Source organism: Stegostoma tigrinum, chromosome 38 (genome assembly GCF_030684315.1).
Source record: "Stegostoma tigrinum isolate sSteTig4 chromosome 38, sSteTig4.hap1, whole genome shotgun sequence".
Classification (NCBI taxonomy): domain Eukaryota; kingdom Metazoa; phylum Chordata; class Chondrichthyes; order Orectolobiformes; family Stegostomatidae; genus Stegostoma; species Stegostoma tigrinum.
In genome coordinates, this window is record NC_081391.1 from 3,366,003 (window position 1) to 3,385,749 (window position 19,747).

General features: G+C 46.7%; 1 protein-coding gene across 2 annotated transcripts in view; it reads left to right on the top strand.

Moving 5' to 3' along the window:
• The first annotated feature begins 14,906 nt into the window (after positions 1-14,906).
• The window catches only part of foxred2 (FAD-dependent oxidoreductase domain containing 2), a 71,987-nt gene continuing 67,146 nt past the window's right edge, over positions 14,907-19,747 (top strand). Inside the window, exon 1 of one of the 2 annotated variants that reach the window (XM_048521229.2) lies at positions 14,907-15,017. The gene's annotated coding sequence lies outside the window, so the exon portion shown is untranslated. Of the gene's footprint in view, positions 15,018-16,817; positions 17,055-19,747 lie in introns of those variants that run through there. The other variant, XM_048521231.2, reaches the window with a different exon arrangement.

The window sequence follows — 19,747 nt, forward strand, 5'->3', positions numbered from 1 at the left end:
GTGTGTGTGTTGGGATGTGTGTGTTAGTATGTGTGTCGGTGTGTGTGTGTTGGGATGTGTGTGTTAGGATGTGTGTCGGTGTGTGTGTGTTGGGATGTGTGTGTTAGGATGTGTGTCGGTGTGTGTGTTGGGATGTGTGTGTTAGGATGTGTGTCGGTGTGTGTGTGTTGGGATGTGTGTCGGTGCGTGTGTCTGTTGGGATGTGTGTGTGTTAGGATGTGTGTGTTGGGATGTGTGTGTGTTAGGATGTGTGTGTTGGGATGTGTGTGTTGGGATGTGTGTGTTAGTATGTGTGTCGGTGTGTGTGTGTTGGGATGTGTGTGTTCGGATGTGTGTCGGGATGTGTGTGTGTTAGGATGCGTGTCGGTGTGTGTGTGTTGGGATGTGTGTGTTAGGATGTGTGTCGGTGTGTGTGTGTGTGTTGGGATGTGTGTGTTAGGATGTGTGTGTTAGGATGTGTGTCGGTGTGTGTGTGTTGGGATGTGTGTGTTGGGATGTGTGTGTTAGGATGTGTGTCGGTGTGTGTGTGTTGGGATGTGTGTGTTAGGATGTGTGTCGGTGTGTGTGTTGGGATGTGTGTGTTAGAATGTGTGTCGGTGTGTGTGTGTTGGGATGTGTGTCGGTGCGTGTGTCTGTTGGGATGTGTGTGTGTTAGGATGTGTGTGTTGGGATGTGTGTGTGTTAGGATGTGTGTGTTAGTATGTGTGTCGATGTGTGTGTGTTGGGATGTGTGTGTTAGGATGTGTGTCAGGATGTGTGTGTGTTAGGATGTGTGTCGGTGTGTGTGTTGGGATGTGTGTGTTAGGATGTGTGTCAGTGTGTGTGTGTTGGGATGTGTGTGTTAGGATGTGTGTTGGGATGTGTGTGTTGGGATGTGTGTGTTGGGATGTGTGTCGGTGTGTGTGTGTTGGGATGTGTGTGTTAGAATGTGTGTCGGTGTGTGTGTGTTGGGATGTGTGTGTTAGGATGTGTGTCGGTGTGTGTCTGTTGGGATGTGTGTGTTCGGATGTGTGTCGGTGTGTGTGTGTTGGGATGTGTGTCGGTGCGTGTGTCTGTTGGGATGTGTGTGTGTTAGGATGTGTGTTGGGATGTGTGTGTTAGGATGTGTGTTGGGATGTGTGTGTTAGGATGTGTGTCGGTGTGTGTGTGTTGGGGTGTGTGTGTTAGTATGTGTGTCGGTGTGTGTGTGTTGGGATGTGTGTGTGTTAGGATGTGTGTCGGTGTGTGTCTGTTGGGATGTGTGTGTGTTAGGATGTGTGTCGGGATGTGTGTGTTAGTATGTGTGTCGGTGTGTGTGTGTTAGTATGTGTGTTGGTGTGTGTGTGTTGGGATGTGTGTGTTAGGATGTGTGTCGGTGTGTGTGTGTTAGTATGTGTGTCGGTGCGTGTGTGTTGGGATGTGTGTGTTAGGATGTGTGTCGGTGTGTGTGTGTTAGTATGTGTGTCGGTGTGTGTGTGTTAGTATGTGTGTCGGTGTGTGTGTGTTAGTATGTGTGTGTGTGTTAGTATGTGTGTCAGTGTGTGTGTCTGTGCAAGTGGTATGTGGAGATGTGTGGATCATTGCATTGGGTGTGAGTGTATGAGGTTGTCCATGAGTGCTGTTGTTTGTGACAGTGGATGAGCATGAATTCCAAAAAGGGCCCTTGCTGACTTTAGGACATTCCAAAGGACTTTGCAATCAGTAACATATTTAGTGACAAGTTGTATTGTAGGAATAAATATTTCGCATGTCCACAAAGATGTAAATTCTGAGGGATTGAGGAGAATGTTATGGTTACACTGGGGAAATGAATTCTTCACATTTGTTACAGAATTCCTATCATTCTCAGATTCCAGGAAGGCACCGCCACTACTTTGTCCAGGGAAAAGGGGGGGGTATGCCATAAATGTAGCCCCAGCCAGTGATGTCCACATCAATTGTCGAGGGTAAGTGAAGCGTGCCAGTGAATACCGTAGAGGCTGGTGGAGGGGCGTTGCCCAATGCTCATAGACCAGTGGAGAATGAGTTTAATTTTTACCACAATGAAAAGTCTCTTGAGAGTGTCCCTGAGTTGGACCATCTCTTGGAAGTGGGTATTTTGCGATGGTGATGGTTTCGGAGTAGCGCTGATCTAGAATGACCATGCACAGTGAAAGCAGGATTAACATTGTGCTGCAACAACAATGAATTGCATTTATATATCACCTTCTGCATAGTAAAATATCCCGAGCTTCAGCTCAAACATGAAACTGAGCCAGAAGATTGTAAGTGAGATAAATGAGGGACAAAGATTCAGGTCTCTGAAAGGACTCAATTCATTACAGGGGCCCCAACCAGAAAAGTGGGACTTCATTCTGTGCTCAACTGCATTCATTTGCACTCATTTGTAGTAATCCGTGTTCCAGAGTAATCATCCAATTACCATTCAATGTATAATAGCGACCAATTAAATCACTGAACCGAAGTGACACTGTGTTTGAACCACATCAATTGAGAAATTATCTTCAAAGCTGTAAAAAATGTTTCAATGTGCATGCAATTGGCCGAGAATAAAGCCGAGAGCAAGATGAAGAACATTGAAGTATTTGTCAGAAAGCTGCCCAGGCACCTAGAAACACTGGAGGATCTTGTGGTGGGAAAATTTGGAATCAGTGATCATAACATCGCCGAGATTTTTCTGAGTCTCAGCCATGGGTTGGGAAAGAACCACATCTTCCTCCACATGCCTTTCTGTGACATGGTGAATATCAATGTGCAGTTCTCCTCCATCACATCCCCACCACCCCCAGCCTACTACCTGGACCCCACCCACACCCAGTACTACCCTCCATTCCACACTGAACTCACCCTCTGACAATTTGCCCCTGCACACCCAGCACTCCCTACCCACAATTCCCCTATAATTATTCCTTCTTCCTGTAGCACATAACCAACCCCCCACAACCCTGCATCACCCCAGTAGAAGGTGGTGACCCTCATGTGCTGCAAACTGATTGGTGAGGAATGGTGGCTTCGGAAAGTTGAGGGGTGCCATTGTTAGGGAATTGGGTCAGTGGAAGGTGAGAGCTCAGGAAGGAGAAGTAAGGTGGCTCTCTCAATGCAGCCCTCCAGAGCAGTGAGGCCTGAGGGAGTGATGGGTCGGAGGGTCTCGACCCTGGAGGAGAGAGGAGGACAGAAGTGTCCCAAGTCCAGGGGAAGAGGGGCCCCTGACCTTAGAGAGGGGTTTGAGCCTGTAGTCTAATGCTGGGGGTGATAGAGGGGGCTCTTGAGCCTTAGGGAGGGAGGGAGAATTTCTGAGTCAAGTAGGAGGAGATACCTAAACCTGGGGGTCAGGTGAAATGAGGAGACAAACAGGCACAGAACGTATAATCAGAGAAATCAAAAGGCTTATTGACCAACCTGCTAATGCTCCACTCCCATCATTTCAATGATTTTTTTCATCATTCTCTCATTATAAATTCTGTGCCTGTGTCTCTTCTCCTCACTTCCCCCATTGAAGTAGCAATGCTCCAATACCATGTGTTTTTAAATAAACCTGTTGAGCTATACCCTGATGTCATGTGATTCCTGACCTTGTCCACACCAGTCCAACACCGGGACCTCCACATCAAGGTGACAGGGGCTGAGCCCCCAGCCGAGGAGAGGGAAGAGTGGGGTACTACGGGAAATGGGGAGATTCTGAGACACATGTCAACTTAATCTGTAGAAAACATTTATTCACAGATCTTTCCCCAACCTTGCTGGTTTCCATGGACACCAGCACAGTCTGGATGTTGGGCAGGACCCCAACGTGGGTGATGGTGACTCCTATTGATCTCCTCGTCATTGCAGAGGGTGAGCTGCAGGTAACGGGGGTGGGGCATGATGTGGGATTTGGTGCCGTCCTAGGACCCACCGCACCCCCAGGGCCAGGGTCCCGCGAGTGAGGTCCCTGAGAACAGTGGCCAAGTGGTCATGGGCTCCTAGGGAGGCAGTCCCAGGTTTTTCACCCAGAGTTGGTCACCCTGTGGGGTGCGGGTACAGAGGTCACCCTGAGGGGAATGGGTACAGAGGTCACCCTGGGGGGAGTGGGTACAGAGGTCACCCTGGGGGGAGTGGGTACAGAGATCACCCTGGGGATGTGGGTTCAGCGGTCACCTTGAGGGAGTGGGTACAGAGATCACCCTGGGGGTGTGGATACAGAGGTTACCCAGGATAGATGTGGGTACAGAGGTCACTATGGGGGGGAGTAGGTACAGAGGTCACCCTGGGGGAGTAGGTACAGAGATCACCCTGCGGGAGTGGGAACAGAGGTCACTGTGGGGGAGTGGGTACAGAGGTCACCCTGGGGGAGTGGGTACAGAGGTATCACAGACGATCAGAAATAGGAGTAGTGCCATTTGATCTGGAAGTGGTGAGAAAAGCCCTCAGGAATAATTTTGAAAATATACAGTAAGACTTGTTTTTCTCCACCAGAAGCTGCGTTTGATGCCTAACACCTGTTTCCACTCCATGACGGTTTTTGAGATGTTTTGGTGAGTCCTGGAGCAGGAGGATCTCAGTGTTTAACCAGCATTTCATTATTGATCCTATTGAAACCTACAAGATCCTGAGGGGACTTCACAAAGTGGATGCTGAGAGAACGAATCTACTCAACTAGGAAGATTGAATTTGAAAAACAGGGTTTCTCATTAAGATAGAGATCAAGAGGGTTGTTTCTTAAGTATCATGAATTTTGCAAGTCTGATGCCAAGATGGCAGAGGAGGTGGGGTCATTGAATTAAGGCAGAGGTCAATTGATTCTTCGCTGAGACAGTAGTTGACGAGCATTAGGCCAATGTGGGAAGGTGAAATTGAAGCCAAAATCAAATCAGCCATGATGTTATTGAATGGCAAAGCAAGGTAGAGGGGCCGAATGGTCTTCTCTTGGTCTTAGTATGTATGTTTGTGTGTTTGCATGTTGGTAGGAAACAGTGGAGTGTGAAAACATTGCGAAAAATTTAAGGAGGGAATTTGAGAACTTGGGGCCCAGATAGCTGAAGCGAGAGCCATCAGTGGTGTGCCAGTGATGTCCAAGAGGTTGAGGCGATGGAGGAGTGTGGAGGTCTCAAAGCTTTGTCAGGCTCAAGGAGCTTGTGGCAATGGGGAAGGATGAGACTGTTAATGGGTCCAAAACAGGATTCCTAGGAGCAGGGCAGTCTCGCTTGATTAGTGAGGGAGCTCATGCGATTTAGGAATCACAGGCCAATCTGCAACCCCCCCGACCAACCCTACCCCAGCACAGATTGTGAAGGGAAAGAGCAGGGACTTACCTTTACGAGGTACCTCTGTGACCTCAGGATTTCCTGAAGTGCCTGCCACAACCCTGAAAGTTTTTATTTCTTCCAAGCACTGCCAATGTTTTAAGAGAAGGAAACGGGGGAAACACCCACATCATGCACAGCAAGATCCCACAAAAAAGCAATGTTGCAACTAGCAGATCATCTATTTTGTTTTGGCGTAAGGGTAAGTATTGACCAGGAAAATGGGAAAATCCCTCCTTTTGCTTGTCTTCAAATTAGTGCCCACCTCCATCAGGCAGGGCAGAGGTCACTGGAGATATATCTCGGTATTGTGCTTGTGGCCTATTTTCTCTGATTCTGAGACTGTGGACCCCTCATCCAATACCTAGAGGTAAAATATTTACTCCATTTTTAGCCTATCAGAATTCCTTAGCGTGGAGCTGTAGACACCTAAAGCAGGAGGAAGCCATTCAACACTTCTGGTCAATGGCTGTTTGTCCATCTCAGTGTTTTCTCCCTCCTATCCCTTGATGCTTTAAATTCTAAACAGTAATCCTGCTTGAGTATATTCAGCAACCCAGCCTCTACAGCATTCTGTAGTAGAGAATTCCACAGTTTCACTGCCCTCTCAGTGAAAATATGTTTCATCATCTTAGTTCTGAATGGTCTACCTTGTCTCTTGAAATTGTGGTCCATAGACTCCCCAGCCAGGGATAATATCCTTCCTGCATCTAGTCCAAGGGTTGGAGGATTTGTGCTCCAGGGAGAGGCTGAATAGACTGGGGCTATTTTCCTCAGACTATCGGAGGCTGAGAAGAGACCTTATAGAAGTTTATAAAATCATCAGGTGCGTGAATAGAGTGAATATTCGAGGTCTAGGAAAGTCCAAAACTAGACACCATTGATTTAAGGTGAGAGGGGAAAGATTTAAGAGGGACTTTGGGGGCAACATTTTCACGCAGAGGGTGGTGCGTGTATGGAATGAGCTGCCAGAGGAAGTGGTGGAGGCTGGTACAATTACAACATTTAAAAGGTATCTGGATGGATACATGAATGGGAAGGTTTTAGAGGGATATGGCCCGCATGCTGGCAAAGGGGATTGGATGAATCTAGAATAGCTGGTTAGTATGAACATGTTGGAGCGAAGGGTCTGTTTCTATGTTGTACATCTCTGTGACTCTAGTCTGTCCAGCCCTGTTTGAATTTTATACATTTCAATCAGATCCCCTCTCATCCTTCAAAACTCTTGTGAATGTAAACCCAATCTCTCCTCATAAGATACTAATTGACCAGAATTAGATGGACACAGCAGGCCAAGCATCATCTTAGGTAAGATGCTGCTTGGCCTGCTGTGTTCATCCAGCTCTACACTTTGTTATCTCGGATTCCCCAGCATCTGCAGTTCCTATTATCTCTCAACAAGAATTATATTTGCTTCAAAGGGATGCAGAACCAGGCTGAACAGAGATTCCTAGATAACAACGTGTAGAGCTGGATGAACACAGCAGGCCAAGCAGCATCTCAGGAGCACAAAAGCTGACGTTTCGGGCCTAGACCCTTCATCTGAGATGCTGCTTGGCCTGCTGTGTTCATCCAGCTTCACCCCATCCCCCTCTCTGATGAAGGGTCTAGGCCCGAAACATCAGCTTTTGTGCTTCTGAGATGCTGCTTGGCCTGCTGTGTTCATCCAGCTCCACACTTTATTATCTTGGATTCTCCAGCATCTGCAGTTCCCATTATCTCTCACACTTTGTTATCTTTGATTCTGCAGCATCTGTAGTGCCCATTATCTCTGTACAGAGATTCCTGTAGGTCCGAGCTGGGGAAAGGATCAATTCAGTGATTGGTTATATGTGGGTAATCAGGCTCATCAGCCTAAAGTCAACGTGGCAAATTAAACCGGGCAAGAGGCCAAAGCTAATCTCAAGAGCTGAAACAACAGAAATATTCACCTTTGAGACTTGTAGTCACTTCCTCATTACAACAACATCCAGCAGATATGGACTAGCAAAAGTTCTCACTGTTAATTCGATATCGATTCTAAACATCTTGTTATCGTTTTCAAATCCCCTCCCAACACAGACCTTCTCAATCACTGGAATCTCCGAAATCACCTTCAGGAATATTCATGAATATACCTGAAATTTTTATTACATTGCAAAAATATACTTTATTCATAAAACATCATTGTGTACATACACAGTTACAGAAGCAATTCTGTAGTGTCTTTGCATATGAATAGCAAACAAACATTGGAATTTGACATTCCATGCAGTTGCAAAAAACCTGAGGCATTTTGTACTTATTTATGTACGTTGAGGCACCGAAAAGGTCTGATATTCCTGATGTTACACGCTCAGTGGTTGTGCCTATGTAACAGCCTCCTAGTTGCTAAAACACAGAAAGATTGCTAACTTGGCCAAACAACAAGGGATGCTGGGTACATTAGCCAAGTGAAACTCTGAAATCACAGAACCTACACGCAAGACACAGTGCAAACACAGCAGACAGGCGCTAAGAATATTAGCGTTATGTAAAAGGAAACACTTATTCTGGACAGACAAAGGAGAGCCCCCAGACAGAAAGGCACTAGGATAACAAGGTGTAGAGCTGGATGAATATAGCAGGCCAGGCAGCATCAGAGGAGCAGGAAAGCTGATATTTTGGGTCGGGACCCTCTGAAGAAGGGCCGAAACATCAGTTTTTCTGCTCCTCTGATGCTGCCTGGCCTGCTGTGTTCCTCCAGCTCCACACTGTTATCTCAGACCCCAGCATTGCTGGTTCTTACTATCTCTGAGAAAGGCACTGGGTCCTACTACACAAAGAAACTAACAGTTTACTTTCTTTCATACCATTAAAATGATTGACTGATTGAATTAAGTGTATCTCCCTGATTGGCCAGAACTATAGAAAGTTCCAGAAAACATTCTGAAGGTATATAAACATGGGCTTACCTGCGGACCTCTCTCTTGGAACTGTGTCAGAATCTCTGGAATCTTTTGAGGCATTCTGACTAGACCAGTATAACAAGAGGCAGAGATAACAAAGTGTGGGCCTGGATGAACACAGCAGGACCAGTAATATCTTAGGAGCAGGAAAGCTGACGTTTCAGGCCTAGACCCTTCATCTGCAGTTCCCATTATCTCTGGCAAGAGGCAGACACCTGTTGACCATCCAGAGAGAGACAGAGAGAGAGCAGCATTGTAGACCCAGAGCCGGAACACAGAGAGCATGACTGTGTAAATTTAAGAGACCCGGAAATTAATTAACCTTAAGGGGCCAAATAGGATTAGGGATATTATTAAAGAGTATTGTAATTTTGTTCCTAATAAAGTGGGAATATTTAGCTTTGGTACAGGCTTGTGTTTGTATTGATTTGACTGCTTTGGTATTGTGGGATATTAACATTTCTGGTCAGAGTTGTCTGTAACTTGTTTAAGTGGGAAAGACAACAGCACCAATATCTTGGATAACAAAATGTGAGGCTGGATGAACACAGCAGGCCAAGCAGCATCTCAGGAGCACAAAAGCTGATGTTTCGGGCCGAGACCCTTCATCAGAAAAGGGGGATGGGGAGAGGGTTCTGGAATAAATAGGGAGAGAGGGGGAGGCGGACCAAAGATGGATAGAGGAGAAGATAGGTGGAGATGAGAGTGTAGGTGGGGAGGTAGGGAGGGGATAGGTCAGTCCGCGGAGGACGGACAGGTCAAGGAGGCGGGATGAGGTTAGTAGGTAGGAAATGGAGGTGCGGCTTGAGGTTGGAGAAGGGGATAGGTGAGAGGAAGAACAGGTTAGGGAGGCGGGGACAAGCTGGGCTGGTTTTGGGATGCGGTGGGGAAAGGGGAGATTTTGAAGCTTGTGAAGTCCACATTGATTCCATTGGGCTGGAGGGTTCCCAAGTGGAATATGAGTTGCTGTTCCTGCAACCTTCAGGTGGCATCGCTGTGGCACTGCAGGAGGCCCAGGTTGGACATGTCGTTTAAGGAATGGGAGGGGGAGTTAAAATGGTTTGCGACTGGGAGGTGCAGTTGTTTGTTGCAAAGCGAGCGGAAGTGTTCTGCAAAGCGGTCCCCAAGCGTCCGCTTGGTTTCCGCTATGTAGAGGAAGCCACATCCCGCCTCCTTGACCTGTCCATCCTCCCCGGACTGACCTATCCCCTCCCTACCTCCCCACCTATACTCTCCTCTCCACCGATCTTCTCCTCTATCCATCTTCGGTCCGCCTCCCCCTCTCTCCCTATTTATTCCAGAACCCTCTCCCCATCCCCCTCTTTGATGAAGGGTCCAGGCCCGAAACGTCAGGCTTTTGTGCTCCTAAGATGCTGCTGGGCCTGCTGTGTTCATCCAGCCTCACACTTTGTTGTCTTGGATTCTCCAGCATCTGCAGTTCCCATTATCTCTGACCCTCAATATCTTGGGCCCTAAATTCTGGAATTCCCGTTTTAAACCTCCCCGATTCTGCGCTTCCTTTAAGATTTTCTTTAAAACCCACCTTTTTGAGACACGATTTTCTGTCACCGCACCTTGGCCTTAAACTTTATGTGCCAAATTCACTGAGAAGTGCTTTAGCTGTGATAAATGTGGTGGTATTATTGTTGTAGTGGTGATTGTTAGTAATGTAACATGATCCAACAGGAATCTGCCTGAATTGACTATACAACAGCTCGTGACTGAGGCAGCAAAAAAAATGCACAAGCTCAAACAGTGACACAGCACAACTCAGAAACCAAGGGTTAGTCAGCAGTTTACTGGGACTTCAGTCTGTCATGACTCAGCAAAGTTTTCTTGGCCACCATTGACTCAGCAAACATAGCCAATGAGGATTGAATCAGCAAAAAATGTCTGCATGGCCAGAGGCTTCACTTAGTCTTTGTGATCAGGGCAGTGTTGGTTCAGGATTCTCTAAAGGTTAACTTGCAGGTAGAGTCCATGATTAAGAAAGCGAATGTAATGTTGTTGTTTATCTCAAGAGGATTGGAATATAAAAGCAGCGATGTGCTTCTAAGACTTTATAAAGCTCTAGTTAGGCCCCATTTAGAATACTGTGTCCAATTTTGGGCCCCACACCTCAGGAAGGACATACTAGCCCCGGAGCATGTCCAGCAGAGATTCACATGAATGATTCCTGGAATGGTAGATTTAACGTATGATGAACGGCTAAGGATCCTGGGATTGTACTCATAAGAGTTTAGAAGGCTGAGGGAAGATCTAATAGAAACTTACAAGTTAATGTATGGTTTAGAAGGGGTGGACACTGGGAAGTTGTTTCTGTTAGGCGGGGAGACTAGGACCCGTGGGCACAGCCTTAAAATTAGAGGGGGGAAATGAGACAACCTTTCTTCAGCCAGCGAGTAGTGGGCTTGTGGAATTCATTGCCACGGAGTGCAGTGGAGGCCAGGACGTTAGATGCCTTCAAGGCAGAGATCGACAAATTCTTGATCTCACAAGGAATCAAGGGCTATGGGGACAGTGCAGGGAAGTGGTGTTGAAATGCCCAACAGCCATGATTTAAATGGCGGAGTGGACTTGATGGGCCAAATGGCCTTACTTCCACTCCTATGTCTTATGGTCTTACAGGAAGATGGATGTGGTTGTTGGAAGTCAATCATCTCAGCTCCAGGATATCTCTGCAGGAACTCCTCAGGGTAGTGTCCTAGGTCCAAACATCTCCAACTGCTCCATCCTTAAAGTCAGAAGTGGGGATGTTCGCTGATGATTGCAGTGTACAGCATCATTCATAAATCCTCAGGTATTGAAGTAGTCTGTGTTCAAATGCAGCAAGGTATGGACTATATCCAGGATTGGGCTGACAGACAACATTTGTGCCACACAAATGCGAGACAATGGCCATCACCAGTAAGAGACAATCTAACCACTACCCCTTGACATTCAATGGTGTTACCATCACTGAATCCCCCGCTATCAACATCCTTGATGTTATCATTGACAAGAGACTCAACTGGACTCACCACATAAACACAGTGACTACAAGAGCAGGCTAGAAGCTGGGAATACTGCAGCAAGTAACTCACCTCCTGCCTCCTCACAGCCTGGCCACCATCTACAAGGCACAAGTCAGGAGTGTGATGGAATACTCCCCACTTGCCTGGATGGGTACAGCCCCAACAACACCCATCCAGGACAAAGCAGCCCACTTGGTTGGCAGTACACTCACGAACATCCATTGCCTCCACTAACAATGCTCAGTAGCAGCAGTGTGCACTATCTACAAGATGCACTGCAGAAACTCCTCAAAGATCCTCAGACAGCACCTTACAAACCCATGACCACTTCTACCTAGAAGGACAGGGCAGCAGATACAAAAGAACACCACAGATGCTGCCAGACCTGCTGAGTTTCTACACATTCTTGGATTTCTGCAGTATTTTGCTTTTACTTACCCAGGAACCAACCTAGTTGATCTTCTCTGAACTGCTTCTAATGCAAGTATGTCAAGAGAGTAAAACTGTGCACAGTACTCCAAATGCAGTTTCAATAAAGCCTTGAACAGCTTCAGGATTTGATTCCTAATGAATACTCTCTATTCCTCCCCACATACTTGGGGAAGTTGTGTTTCTCCTGTTGTAAAAACCCATCTGATTTTCTAAGGACTTTTGGAATGGAAATCTGCCATCTTTATTCAGTCCAACCTACATGTGACTCCTGACCCATGGCAATGTGGTTGACACTTAATTGTCCTCTGGACAATTTGGGATGGGCTATAAATTATGGCCCAGCCGGTGACACCCACATCCCAAGAACAAAAGTCCCCCTTTTCAATGAAGATAAACAGAACTCCCAGATCCATCTGTACCCCAGAGTTTTGTGATCTCTCTCCTTTGAAGTAATATTTGCTTTTCTATTTTTCCTGCTGGAATGGGCACTCTCATTTTTTCACACATTATAATTAGCATTTATTTCAAAGTTTGCACAACCTCAGGACATTCCAAAATGCTATATGGCTAGTGAAGTACTCTCGAGACATCGTCACTATCCCAATTTGGGAACATGGCTGCCAAAATGCGCACAGCAAGATCCCACATTCAGCAATGGGGTAATGAGCAGAAAATCTGATTCTGCAATGGTGGCTTAAGAACATGAATGTAGGAACAGAGTAGGCCTTTAGCCCCTCAAGCCTGCTCCACTATTCAAACATATTGTGGCAATCTATTGCCTAACTCCACATACCTGTCTTTGGCCCAAATCTCTTATTTGTTTAACAAAAATGTTTGTTCCTAGTATATAAAATTAATGCATGATCCAGCATCCACTGCTGTTTGTGGAAAAGAGTTTCAAATATTTACTCCCATTTGTCTGTAGAAATGCTTCCCAACATCTCTCTTGAATGGTCTGGCCCTAATTCTCAGACTAGCCCTTTGGCCCGGACACTGAGCTCCCCTTCTCATCCCTGAAACAATGTTGTTACTTTGATTGCATCTAAGTGGCACCTCTGACACTCCCTCAGTTTGGTTCAAATGATAGTCAGCAGTGTCTTTGGTCTAGCATGACTCTTTCTTTGGAACATTATTTTTTTCTCTACTTTTGTCAAAGGCAAAGTGCAGAGCCAAACACACAGAGGTGTTGTTAATGGCAACGAAAGAGAAAAGGGGAGGTAAAACTGGTGTAAATTAAAGGAAGAGAATCGCTCCTAACTACTAGCAGCAAAGTAAACAAGACATGCTTGTGAGAGAATGGGTGGAGACAATGTAAGATTAATGGAGAAGAGACATAATATGCTCAGTTTCTGAGGTTATGGAGTTCAATATTAACATCCTGAGGATGTAAAGTGCCTCCATGGAAAATAAGGTGTTGTTCCTTGAGCTTGCAAAGGATTATTGTAGCAAGCCCACAGCCAAAATAAAACCCCTACAGACTGGAAGCAGGCCATTCAGCCCATCACGTCCACTCAGATCCACACACCCTTCGTGTCCTATTCCCATAAGCCAGCATTTCCCATAGCTATTCTACCTAGCCTGCACACTATTGGCAAACAGCATGGCCTATCCACCCTAACCTGCACAGCTGTCGAACTGTGAGAGGAAATGCATGCAGCCATGGGGAGAATGTGAAAACTCCACACAGACCGTCACTTGAGGGTAGAATTGAACCCAGGTCCCTGGTGCTATGAGGCAGCAGTTCTAACCACTGAGCCATCGTGCCACCCAAAAATATCAGCTGTGTTTTCCCTCTCCACAGATGCTGAGCTGAAGGTTTTGTCTTATGAGGAAGTTGGCCCTCGTTGGAATTGAGAAGAATGAGATGTGATCTTCCTGAAATATACAATATTCTGAGGGGACTTGACAGGGTGAATGCTGAGGGGGTGATTCCCTTCATGTTTCCATCTACAACTGAAGGGTACAATTTCAGGATGAGGGGTCCCTTATTTAAAACGAGAGGTGACGAGTAACTTCTTCTCTCAGAGTTTGGGGTTTGAGCAAAAGAGTTTGGGTCATTGAATATATTCAAGGCCAAGTTAGACAGAATTTTTATCAATGAAGGTGTTAGAGATTATGTGGGACAGGCACGTAGAATTATGAGAGTGGTGTCATAGAGATAATGTCACTTAACCAGCAAACCAGAGACCCAGGCTAATGTTCTGCGAACATAGGTTCGAATCTTGCCATGGTGGATCGTGACATTTAAATTGATTTCAAAAGTACCAAATCTTGAATAAAAATGCTAGTCTAATGGATATTGTCAATTGTTGTAAAAACCGATCTCGTTCACTTGTGCTTTCCCTTGGGAGGGAAATCTGCTGTCCTTGAAGTAGTAGGAACTGCAGATGCTGGAGAATCTGAGATAACAAAGCGTGGAGCTGGATGAACACCGCAGGCCAAGCAACATCAGAGGAGCAGGAAGGGTGACGTTTCGGGCCTAGACCCTTCTTCAGAAATGATTTTTCTGAAGAAGGGTCTAGACCCAAACGTCAGCCTTCCTGCTGCTCTGATGCTGCTTGGCCTGCGGTGTTCACCCAGCTCCACACCTTGTTATCTCTGCTGTCCTTACCTGTTCTGGCCAACATGGGACTCCAGACCCACAGTGATCTTGTTGACTCTTAACTGCCCTCTGGGCAAATAAGGATGGCCGAAAAATGCTGGCCAATAGTGCCAATATCCCATGAACATATATATATGAAAAAGTTGACCATGAAGTGGTGCAGTAGGTTTGATGGCCCAAATGGACTATCCCTGCTTCTATTTCTTATGTTCAAATTCAGAATTTATTTTCCTGCTGTGCCGAATATCTCTCTAGTTATAACATCAGTTAACAGTGACCTCTAAAAGTCTGAGATCATGTTTTGGTGACTTTGGTACTGAGAGAGAAGGCATCTTTCATAAATTTCAGGAAATGTGAGAGATCAAATCTTAACATCCAGTTTCATTCTTAATGCGAACGGCTCACCCCCTTTCTTTGTTTGTTGCCATTTAGATGCAGGCTACGTGGAACTCCCACTCCGTCTTTTTGTGCTGACCCAGCCTTAGGAGGGCCCCTCTCTCTCTGCCTGGCCTCATGCCCTGTGCTTTCCACAGCTTCTGCAGTTTCAGGTTTCACTGAGTCACGGATATCTGCGAGGAGCATGGAGGAAATTGCTGAGTAAACCTTTGAGTTCTGCAACTGCCTTTTAGCTGATTCAATGCAGGATTCCAGCTTGCGTTGGTTAGTGTGAGTCTGGCACAGATCCCAGTCTGATTCTTGGAATACCGCGGTTGTTTGTCTGCTGTGCACGTACAGTGTGTCACGTAAGCAGAGGTCGTTTCGAAAGTCAAACAGTTGCAAGGTGCATATTTGTACATTGTGTGATAATTGTGCTCCTGAAATGCTGCTGGGCCTGCTGTGTTCATCCAGCCTCACATTTTATTGTCTTGCATATTTGTACATTGTTTTCTTCTCCAGGCCCACGCTGCCTCTGAAACACTCCCTCCAACTTCCTGCAGATCAGTTTTCATGTTAATAAATAGACAGAAATGATCGAGTTTTTCAAAATCATCTGCAGGCTGGACAGATTAGATGGGGAGAAGTTATTCCTGCTCATAAGAGGAACAAAAGCAAAAGGGCTTAGATTTAAAGTGACATGCAATTGAAACAAAGGTAACATGAGAAAGTACACTTCAGCTCACTGAGTAATTAGGCACTGGAAATGTGGTGGAGGCCAGTCAATTGGAGCTTTCAAGAAGGACATTGGATGATTATTTGTGTAGGAATTGCATGCAAGTGTATGGGGGGCGGGGGGGAGACTGGCACAAGGAAATGATCCTTGTTTGAAGAGTCAGGTCAGGCATAATAGGATGAATCGCCTACTTCTGTACTATATCAATCCTATCAGATTAAAAGCTCGGTGGGGGGGGGTAAGCGTACTGGTAGAAAACCAGCTGTATTGAATGACAGAGCAGGCTTGAGGGGCTGAATGGCCTATTCCTTGGTCCTAATTACTACAAGGAGAAGAATTAGCTTTATTGTCACATGCATACAACGAAACGTTTACAAGTCACCGCTTACAGCATCAACTTAGGTACCAAGGTACCTCGGTACAGATTCTTAATTACAAATCCTTAGGGAAAAAATAGAAAAAAATAAGGAAGTAAAAAGTCCAGCAATAAATTAGAAAAATGGAGATACGAGAGTACAGGATAACAGTCCTTCCAACCCAGAACGCGCGGGGCTTCACCTCAAAGCTGGGAGTTCATGTCCACGCTGAGGCCAGGGGTTCGAGTCCACTCTGAGGCTGGGAGTTCATGTCCACTCTGAGGCCAGGAGTTCGACTCCACGCTGAGGCCAGGGGTTCGAGTCCACGCTGAGGCTGGGAGTTCGAGTCCACGCTGAGGCTGGGAGTTCGAGTCCACGCTGAGGCCAGGGGTTCGAGTCCACGCTGAGGCCAGGAGTTCGAGTCCACGCTGAGGCTGGGAGTTCGAGTCCACTCTGAGGCCAGGGGTTCGAGTCCACGCTGAGGCTGGGAGTTCGAGTCCACGCTGAGGCCAGGGGTTCGAGTCCACGCTGAGGCTGGGAGTTCGAGTCCACGCTGAGGCCAGGGGTTCGAGTCCACGCTGAGGCCAGGGGTTTGAGTCCACGCTGAGGCTGGGAGTTCGAGTCCACGCTGTGGCTGGGAGTTCGAGTCCACGCTGAGGCTGGGAGTTCATGTCCACTCTGAGGCTGGGAGTTCGAGTCCACGCTGAGGCCAGGGGTTCGAGTCCACTCTGAGGCCAGGGGTTCGAGTCCACATTGATGCCAGGCGTTCGAGTCCACGCTGAGGCCAGGGGTTCGAGTCCACATTGATGCCAGGCGTTCAAGTCCACTCTGAGGCTGGGAGTTCGAGTCCACGCTGAGGCCGGGAGGTTGAGTCCACGTTGATGCCAGGCGTTTGAGTCCACGCTGAGGCTGGCAATCTGCACTGGCATTCACCCTGGACACTGCTGATGCCATCTGAGGAATGGGAGGTGAAAAGAAAAGGAAAAAAAATGTGAAAGGGCGAGAAGAAAACCAGAAAAAAATGGACAGAGCAGACGAGCTCTGGCTCAGGAGTCCTACTCCAATGCCATTTTGAAATGGCTGAGATCAGTGTGCAAACAGCCTGCATCTTATTACAGTCCTTTCAAATAGCTCTCCAAAGAATATTACATAGGGTTTAAAGCACAGATCATCCTGCCTCCATGGAAGAAGTTTCGTAACATAAATTCTTTCATGGGATATGGGCTTCACTGACAAGGCTGACCTTTGTTGCCCATCGCTAATTGTCCTCGATCTGTATGTCACCATATGGTCATTTCGGAGAACAGTCAATAGTCAACCACATTACTGTGGGTCTGGAGTCTCAGACCAGGTAAGGACAGCAGATTTCCTTTCTTAAGGGCATGAATGAAGCAGATATGGTTTTACAACATAACAAAATAAAACTGCAGATGCTGAAGATCCAAAACAAATAAAAGCGGAAAGTTCTGGAGAAACCCAGCAGGTCTGGGCAGCATCTGTGGAGAGAAAATAGAGTTAATGCTTTGAGAACAGTGACTTTTCTTCAGAATCATTTTCCAACAATTTTATGAACAATTGGGTTTTACAACAATTGACAACAATGTCACGGTCACCATGAGACTAGATTTTAGTTTGGCAATTGCTGCTGTTTTCTGCACTCTAGGGACAGGTCTCAGGATTTTTACTCTGACCTGGACTTGACAGGTAGCCAAGGTTCCAGGCCCATGGCTAGGCCCAGGCACCTGAAGGAGGAAATGTGGCGGTCTCCTAGTGTTGCAGCCTTCTTCAGGCATGTAGGTCTCATACCCCTGTGGACGTCGTTTTTGTCTTCAGCTTCCGTGTGTTCCGGTGGTCTTCCAGGCACTTCCATACAAACGTAGTGGTCTCGGCCTGGTTTGGTGGTCTTCTTCGGTAGAGGCCTCTTGCTCAGTGTTCCAACAGCCCAGAATGGTAGTCTTGTCTAGTCTTCGAATGGCAGTATTGTTGTGCCTGAGCCTTCAGGGTATTCCATCATTCTTTAACTGGCTTTCCCTGATCCCAGGAGCTGTTAACTGAACTGTGATGGAATTTGCCTTAATTTTGCTTTTTTGTTATTATGTGTGACTTCTGTCATTGATGTAGGCGTATTGGTGGGAGACTTCATAGACTCATAGAATCCCTACAGTGTGGAAACAGACCATTTGGCCCAACAGGTTCACACCGCCTCTCGGAACAGCATCCCACCCAGACCCATTTCCCCTACCCCTGCATTTCCCATGTCTAACCCACCTCATCTAAACATCCCCGAACACTACGGTCAATTTAGCATGGCCAATCCATCTAGCCTGCACATCTTTGGATTGTGGGTGGAAACTGGAGCAAACCCACACACATACACGGGGAGAATGTGCAAACTCCACACAGACAGTCGCCCGAGGCTGGAATCGAACCCAGTCCCTGGCGCAGTGCTAACCACTGGGCCACCGTGCTGCCCCAAACTTGTAAAACTTTTCACTGTACTTTTCATGTAAAGTACATGTGACAATAAATTTCTCTTCAGTTCTATTCCATTTGAAGCACTGGGACACTTGAGATCTATTCTTGTAGCTTTTGTTCATTGCTGAAGGGTTGAACATGACCAGTTAAGCCCAGGTCCTGTTTTGGCGCTCACTCACAGGCAGCTGATGCATTCGAATCTGGAAGGCAACACTGGTCACATTTCCTACTGCTTCCCCATGTGAGTATAATCTGATGACAGAGACTGAAACTGCCTTGTGCCTTGGCTTGCTGTTTGTTTGAGGCAACTTGAATATAGTGAAGCAGTTTTGGGGCTGAATAAATAACCTGGAAGTGGGAAGTTAATATTACCCTGTTCGTTGTTAAATCGAATGCTGCAGGCCAGAAAAACTGACCACAAAACCTATTAGGACACCATATTCAACCAACTGCCTCAGTAATTCAGTGAGTCAGCCTAAGAACACTCAGATGAGAGTCTGGTTGTGAGGCCCCTGTAAGGCCTGAGGACAATAATCTAGGCCAGATGGCCTGTTAGAGGGCAGCGCTGTCTGTGAACTCTCAGGTAAGGGTCCCCTCTTCCCTTCTGGCTGGGGTTTGGCAGTTGGGGGAGAGGGCAGGAAGAACAGGGGACTTCCTGCTGACAGCTTGAGCACCATCACAAAACCAGATAAACTTGGTGATAATGGCATTGCTGTTTGTGGGAGCTTGCTGTGTACAAATTTGGCTGCTGTGATTTCACCTTACAACACGTCAAAATGTCCATCGTCTGTAATGTGCGTTGAGTTGTGGAATGCTTGTGAAAAGCGCTGTATAAATGCAAGGGTTTTTTTAATGAACTAGTCACTATCGCCCATTTAAGACTTGTAATAGGACTGTAACTTCAACCCTGTCGTTGCTAGAATGTATTCTAAAGGGCGTGTAGCAACACAAAGAGGAAACCCCATCTGTGAGCTCCTGATGGATATGGTAGAATCACTAGATCATGGCAGACAAGGAGATCGTTCAGCCCATCACTTTGGGGTAACAGCTCCTTTTCCACTGAGGACAATTTGTTGGGCTTCCCCACCAGCTGGTAGGTTTCTCTTGCTCATTCTTCTCTGGCATGAATTCACAAATCACCAGGTTTTATTGAATTCAATTCCACAACCGGCCATGGGAAAACATGACTCTTTGTCCTTTGTCCCCCTGGTTTGAGGACCAAACAGGAGACACAAATTTGTCACGGCCTTTAGCAGCTGGATCCCCAGGTTTAACTTCAGTTCAGAAAGGTTTTACTCCCAGCAAAATGACAAAAGGCAAGAAGACAAATTGTTGAAGGTGGCACATCAGGTTGAGAAAATGGTTGATGCAGCTTCACCACACCTTAGGTTTTATAGAGGCACAGGATGAACCGTGAGGAAGTTAGGATGAACCTTAATCAAACCCTGGATCAGCCTCCACTGGAGTACTACACTCCTGGATAACGCACTGACAGAGGTCAGTACTGAGGGAGTGCCGCACTGTCGGAGGGTCAGTCCTGAGGAGCGATGCACTGTCGGAGGGTCAGTG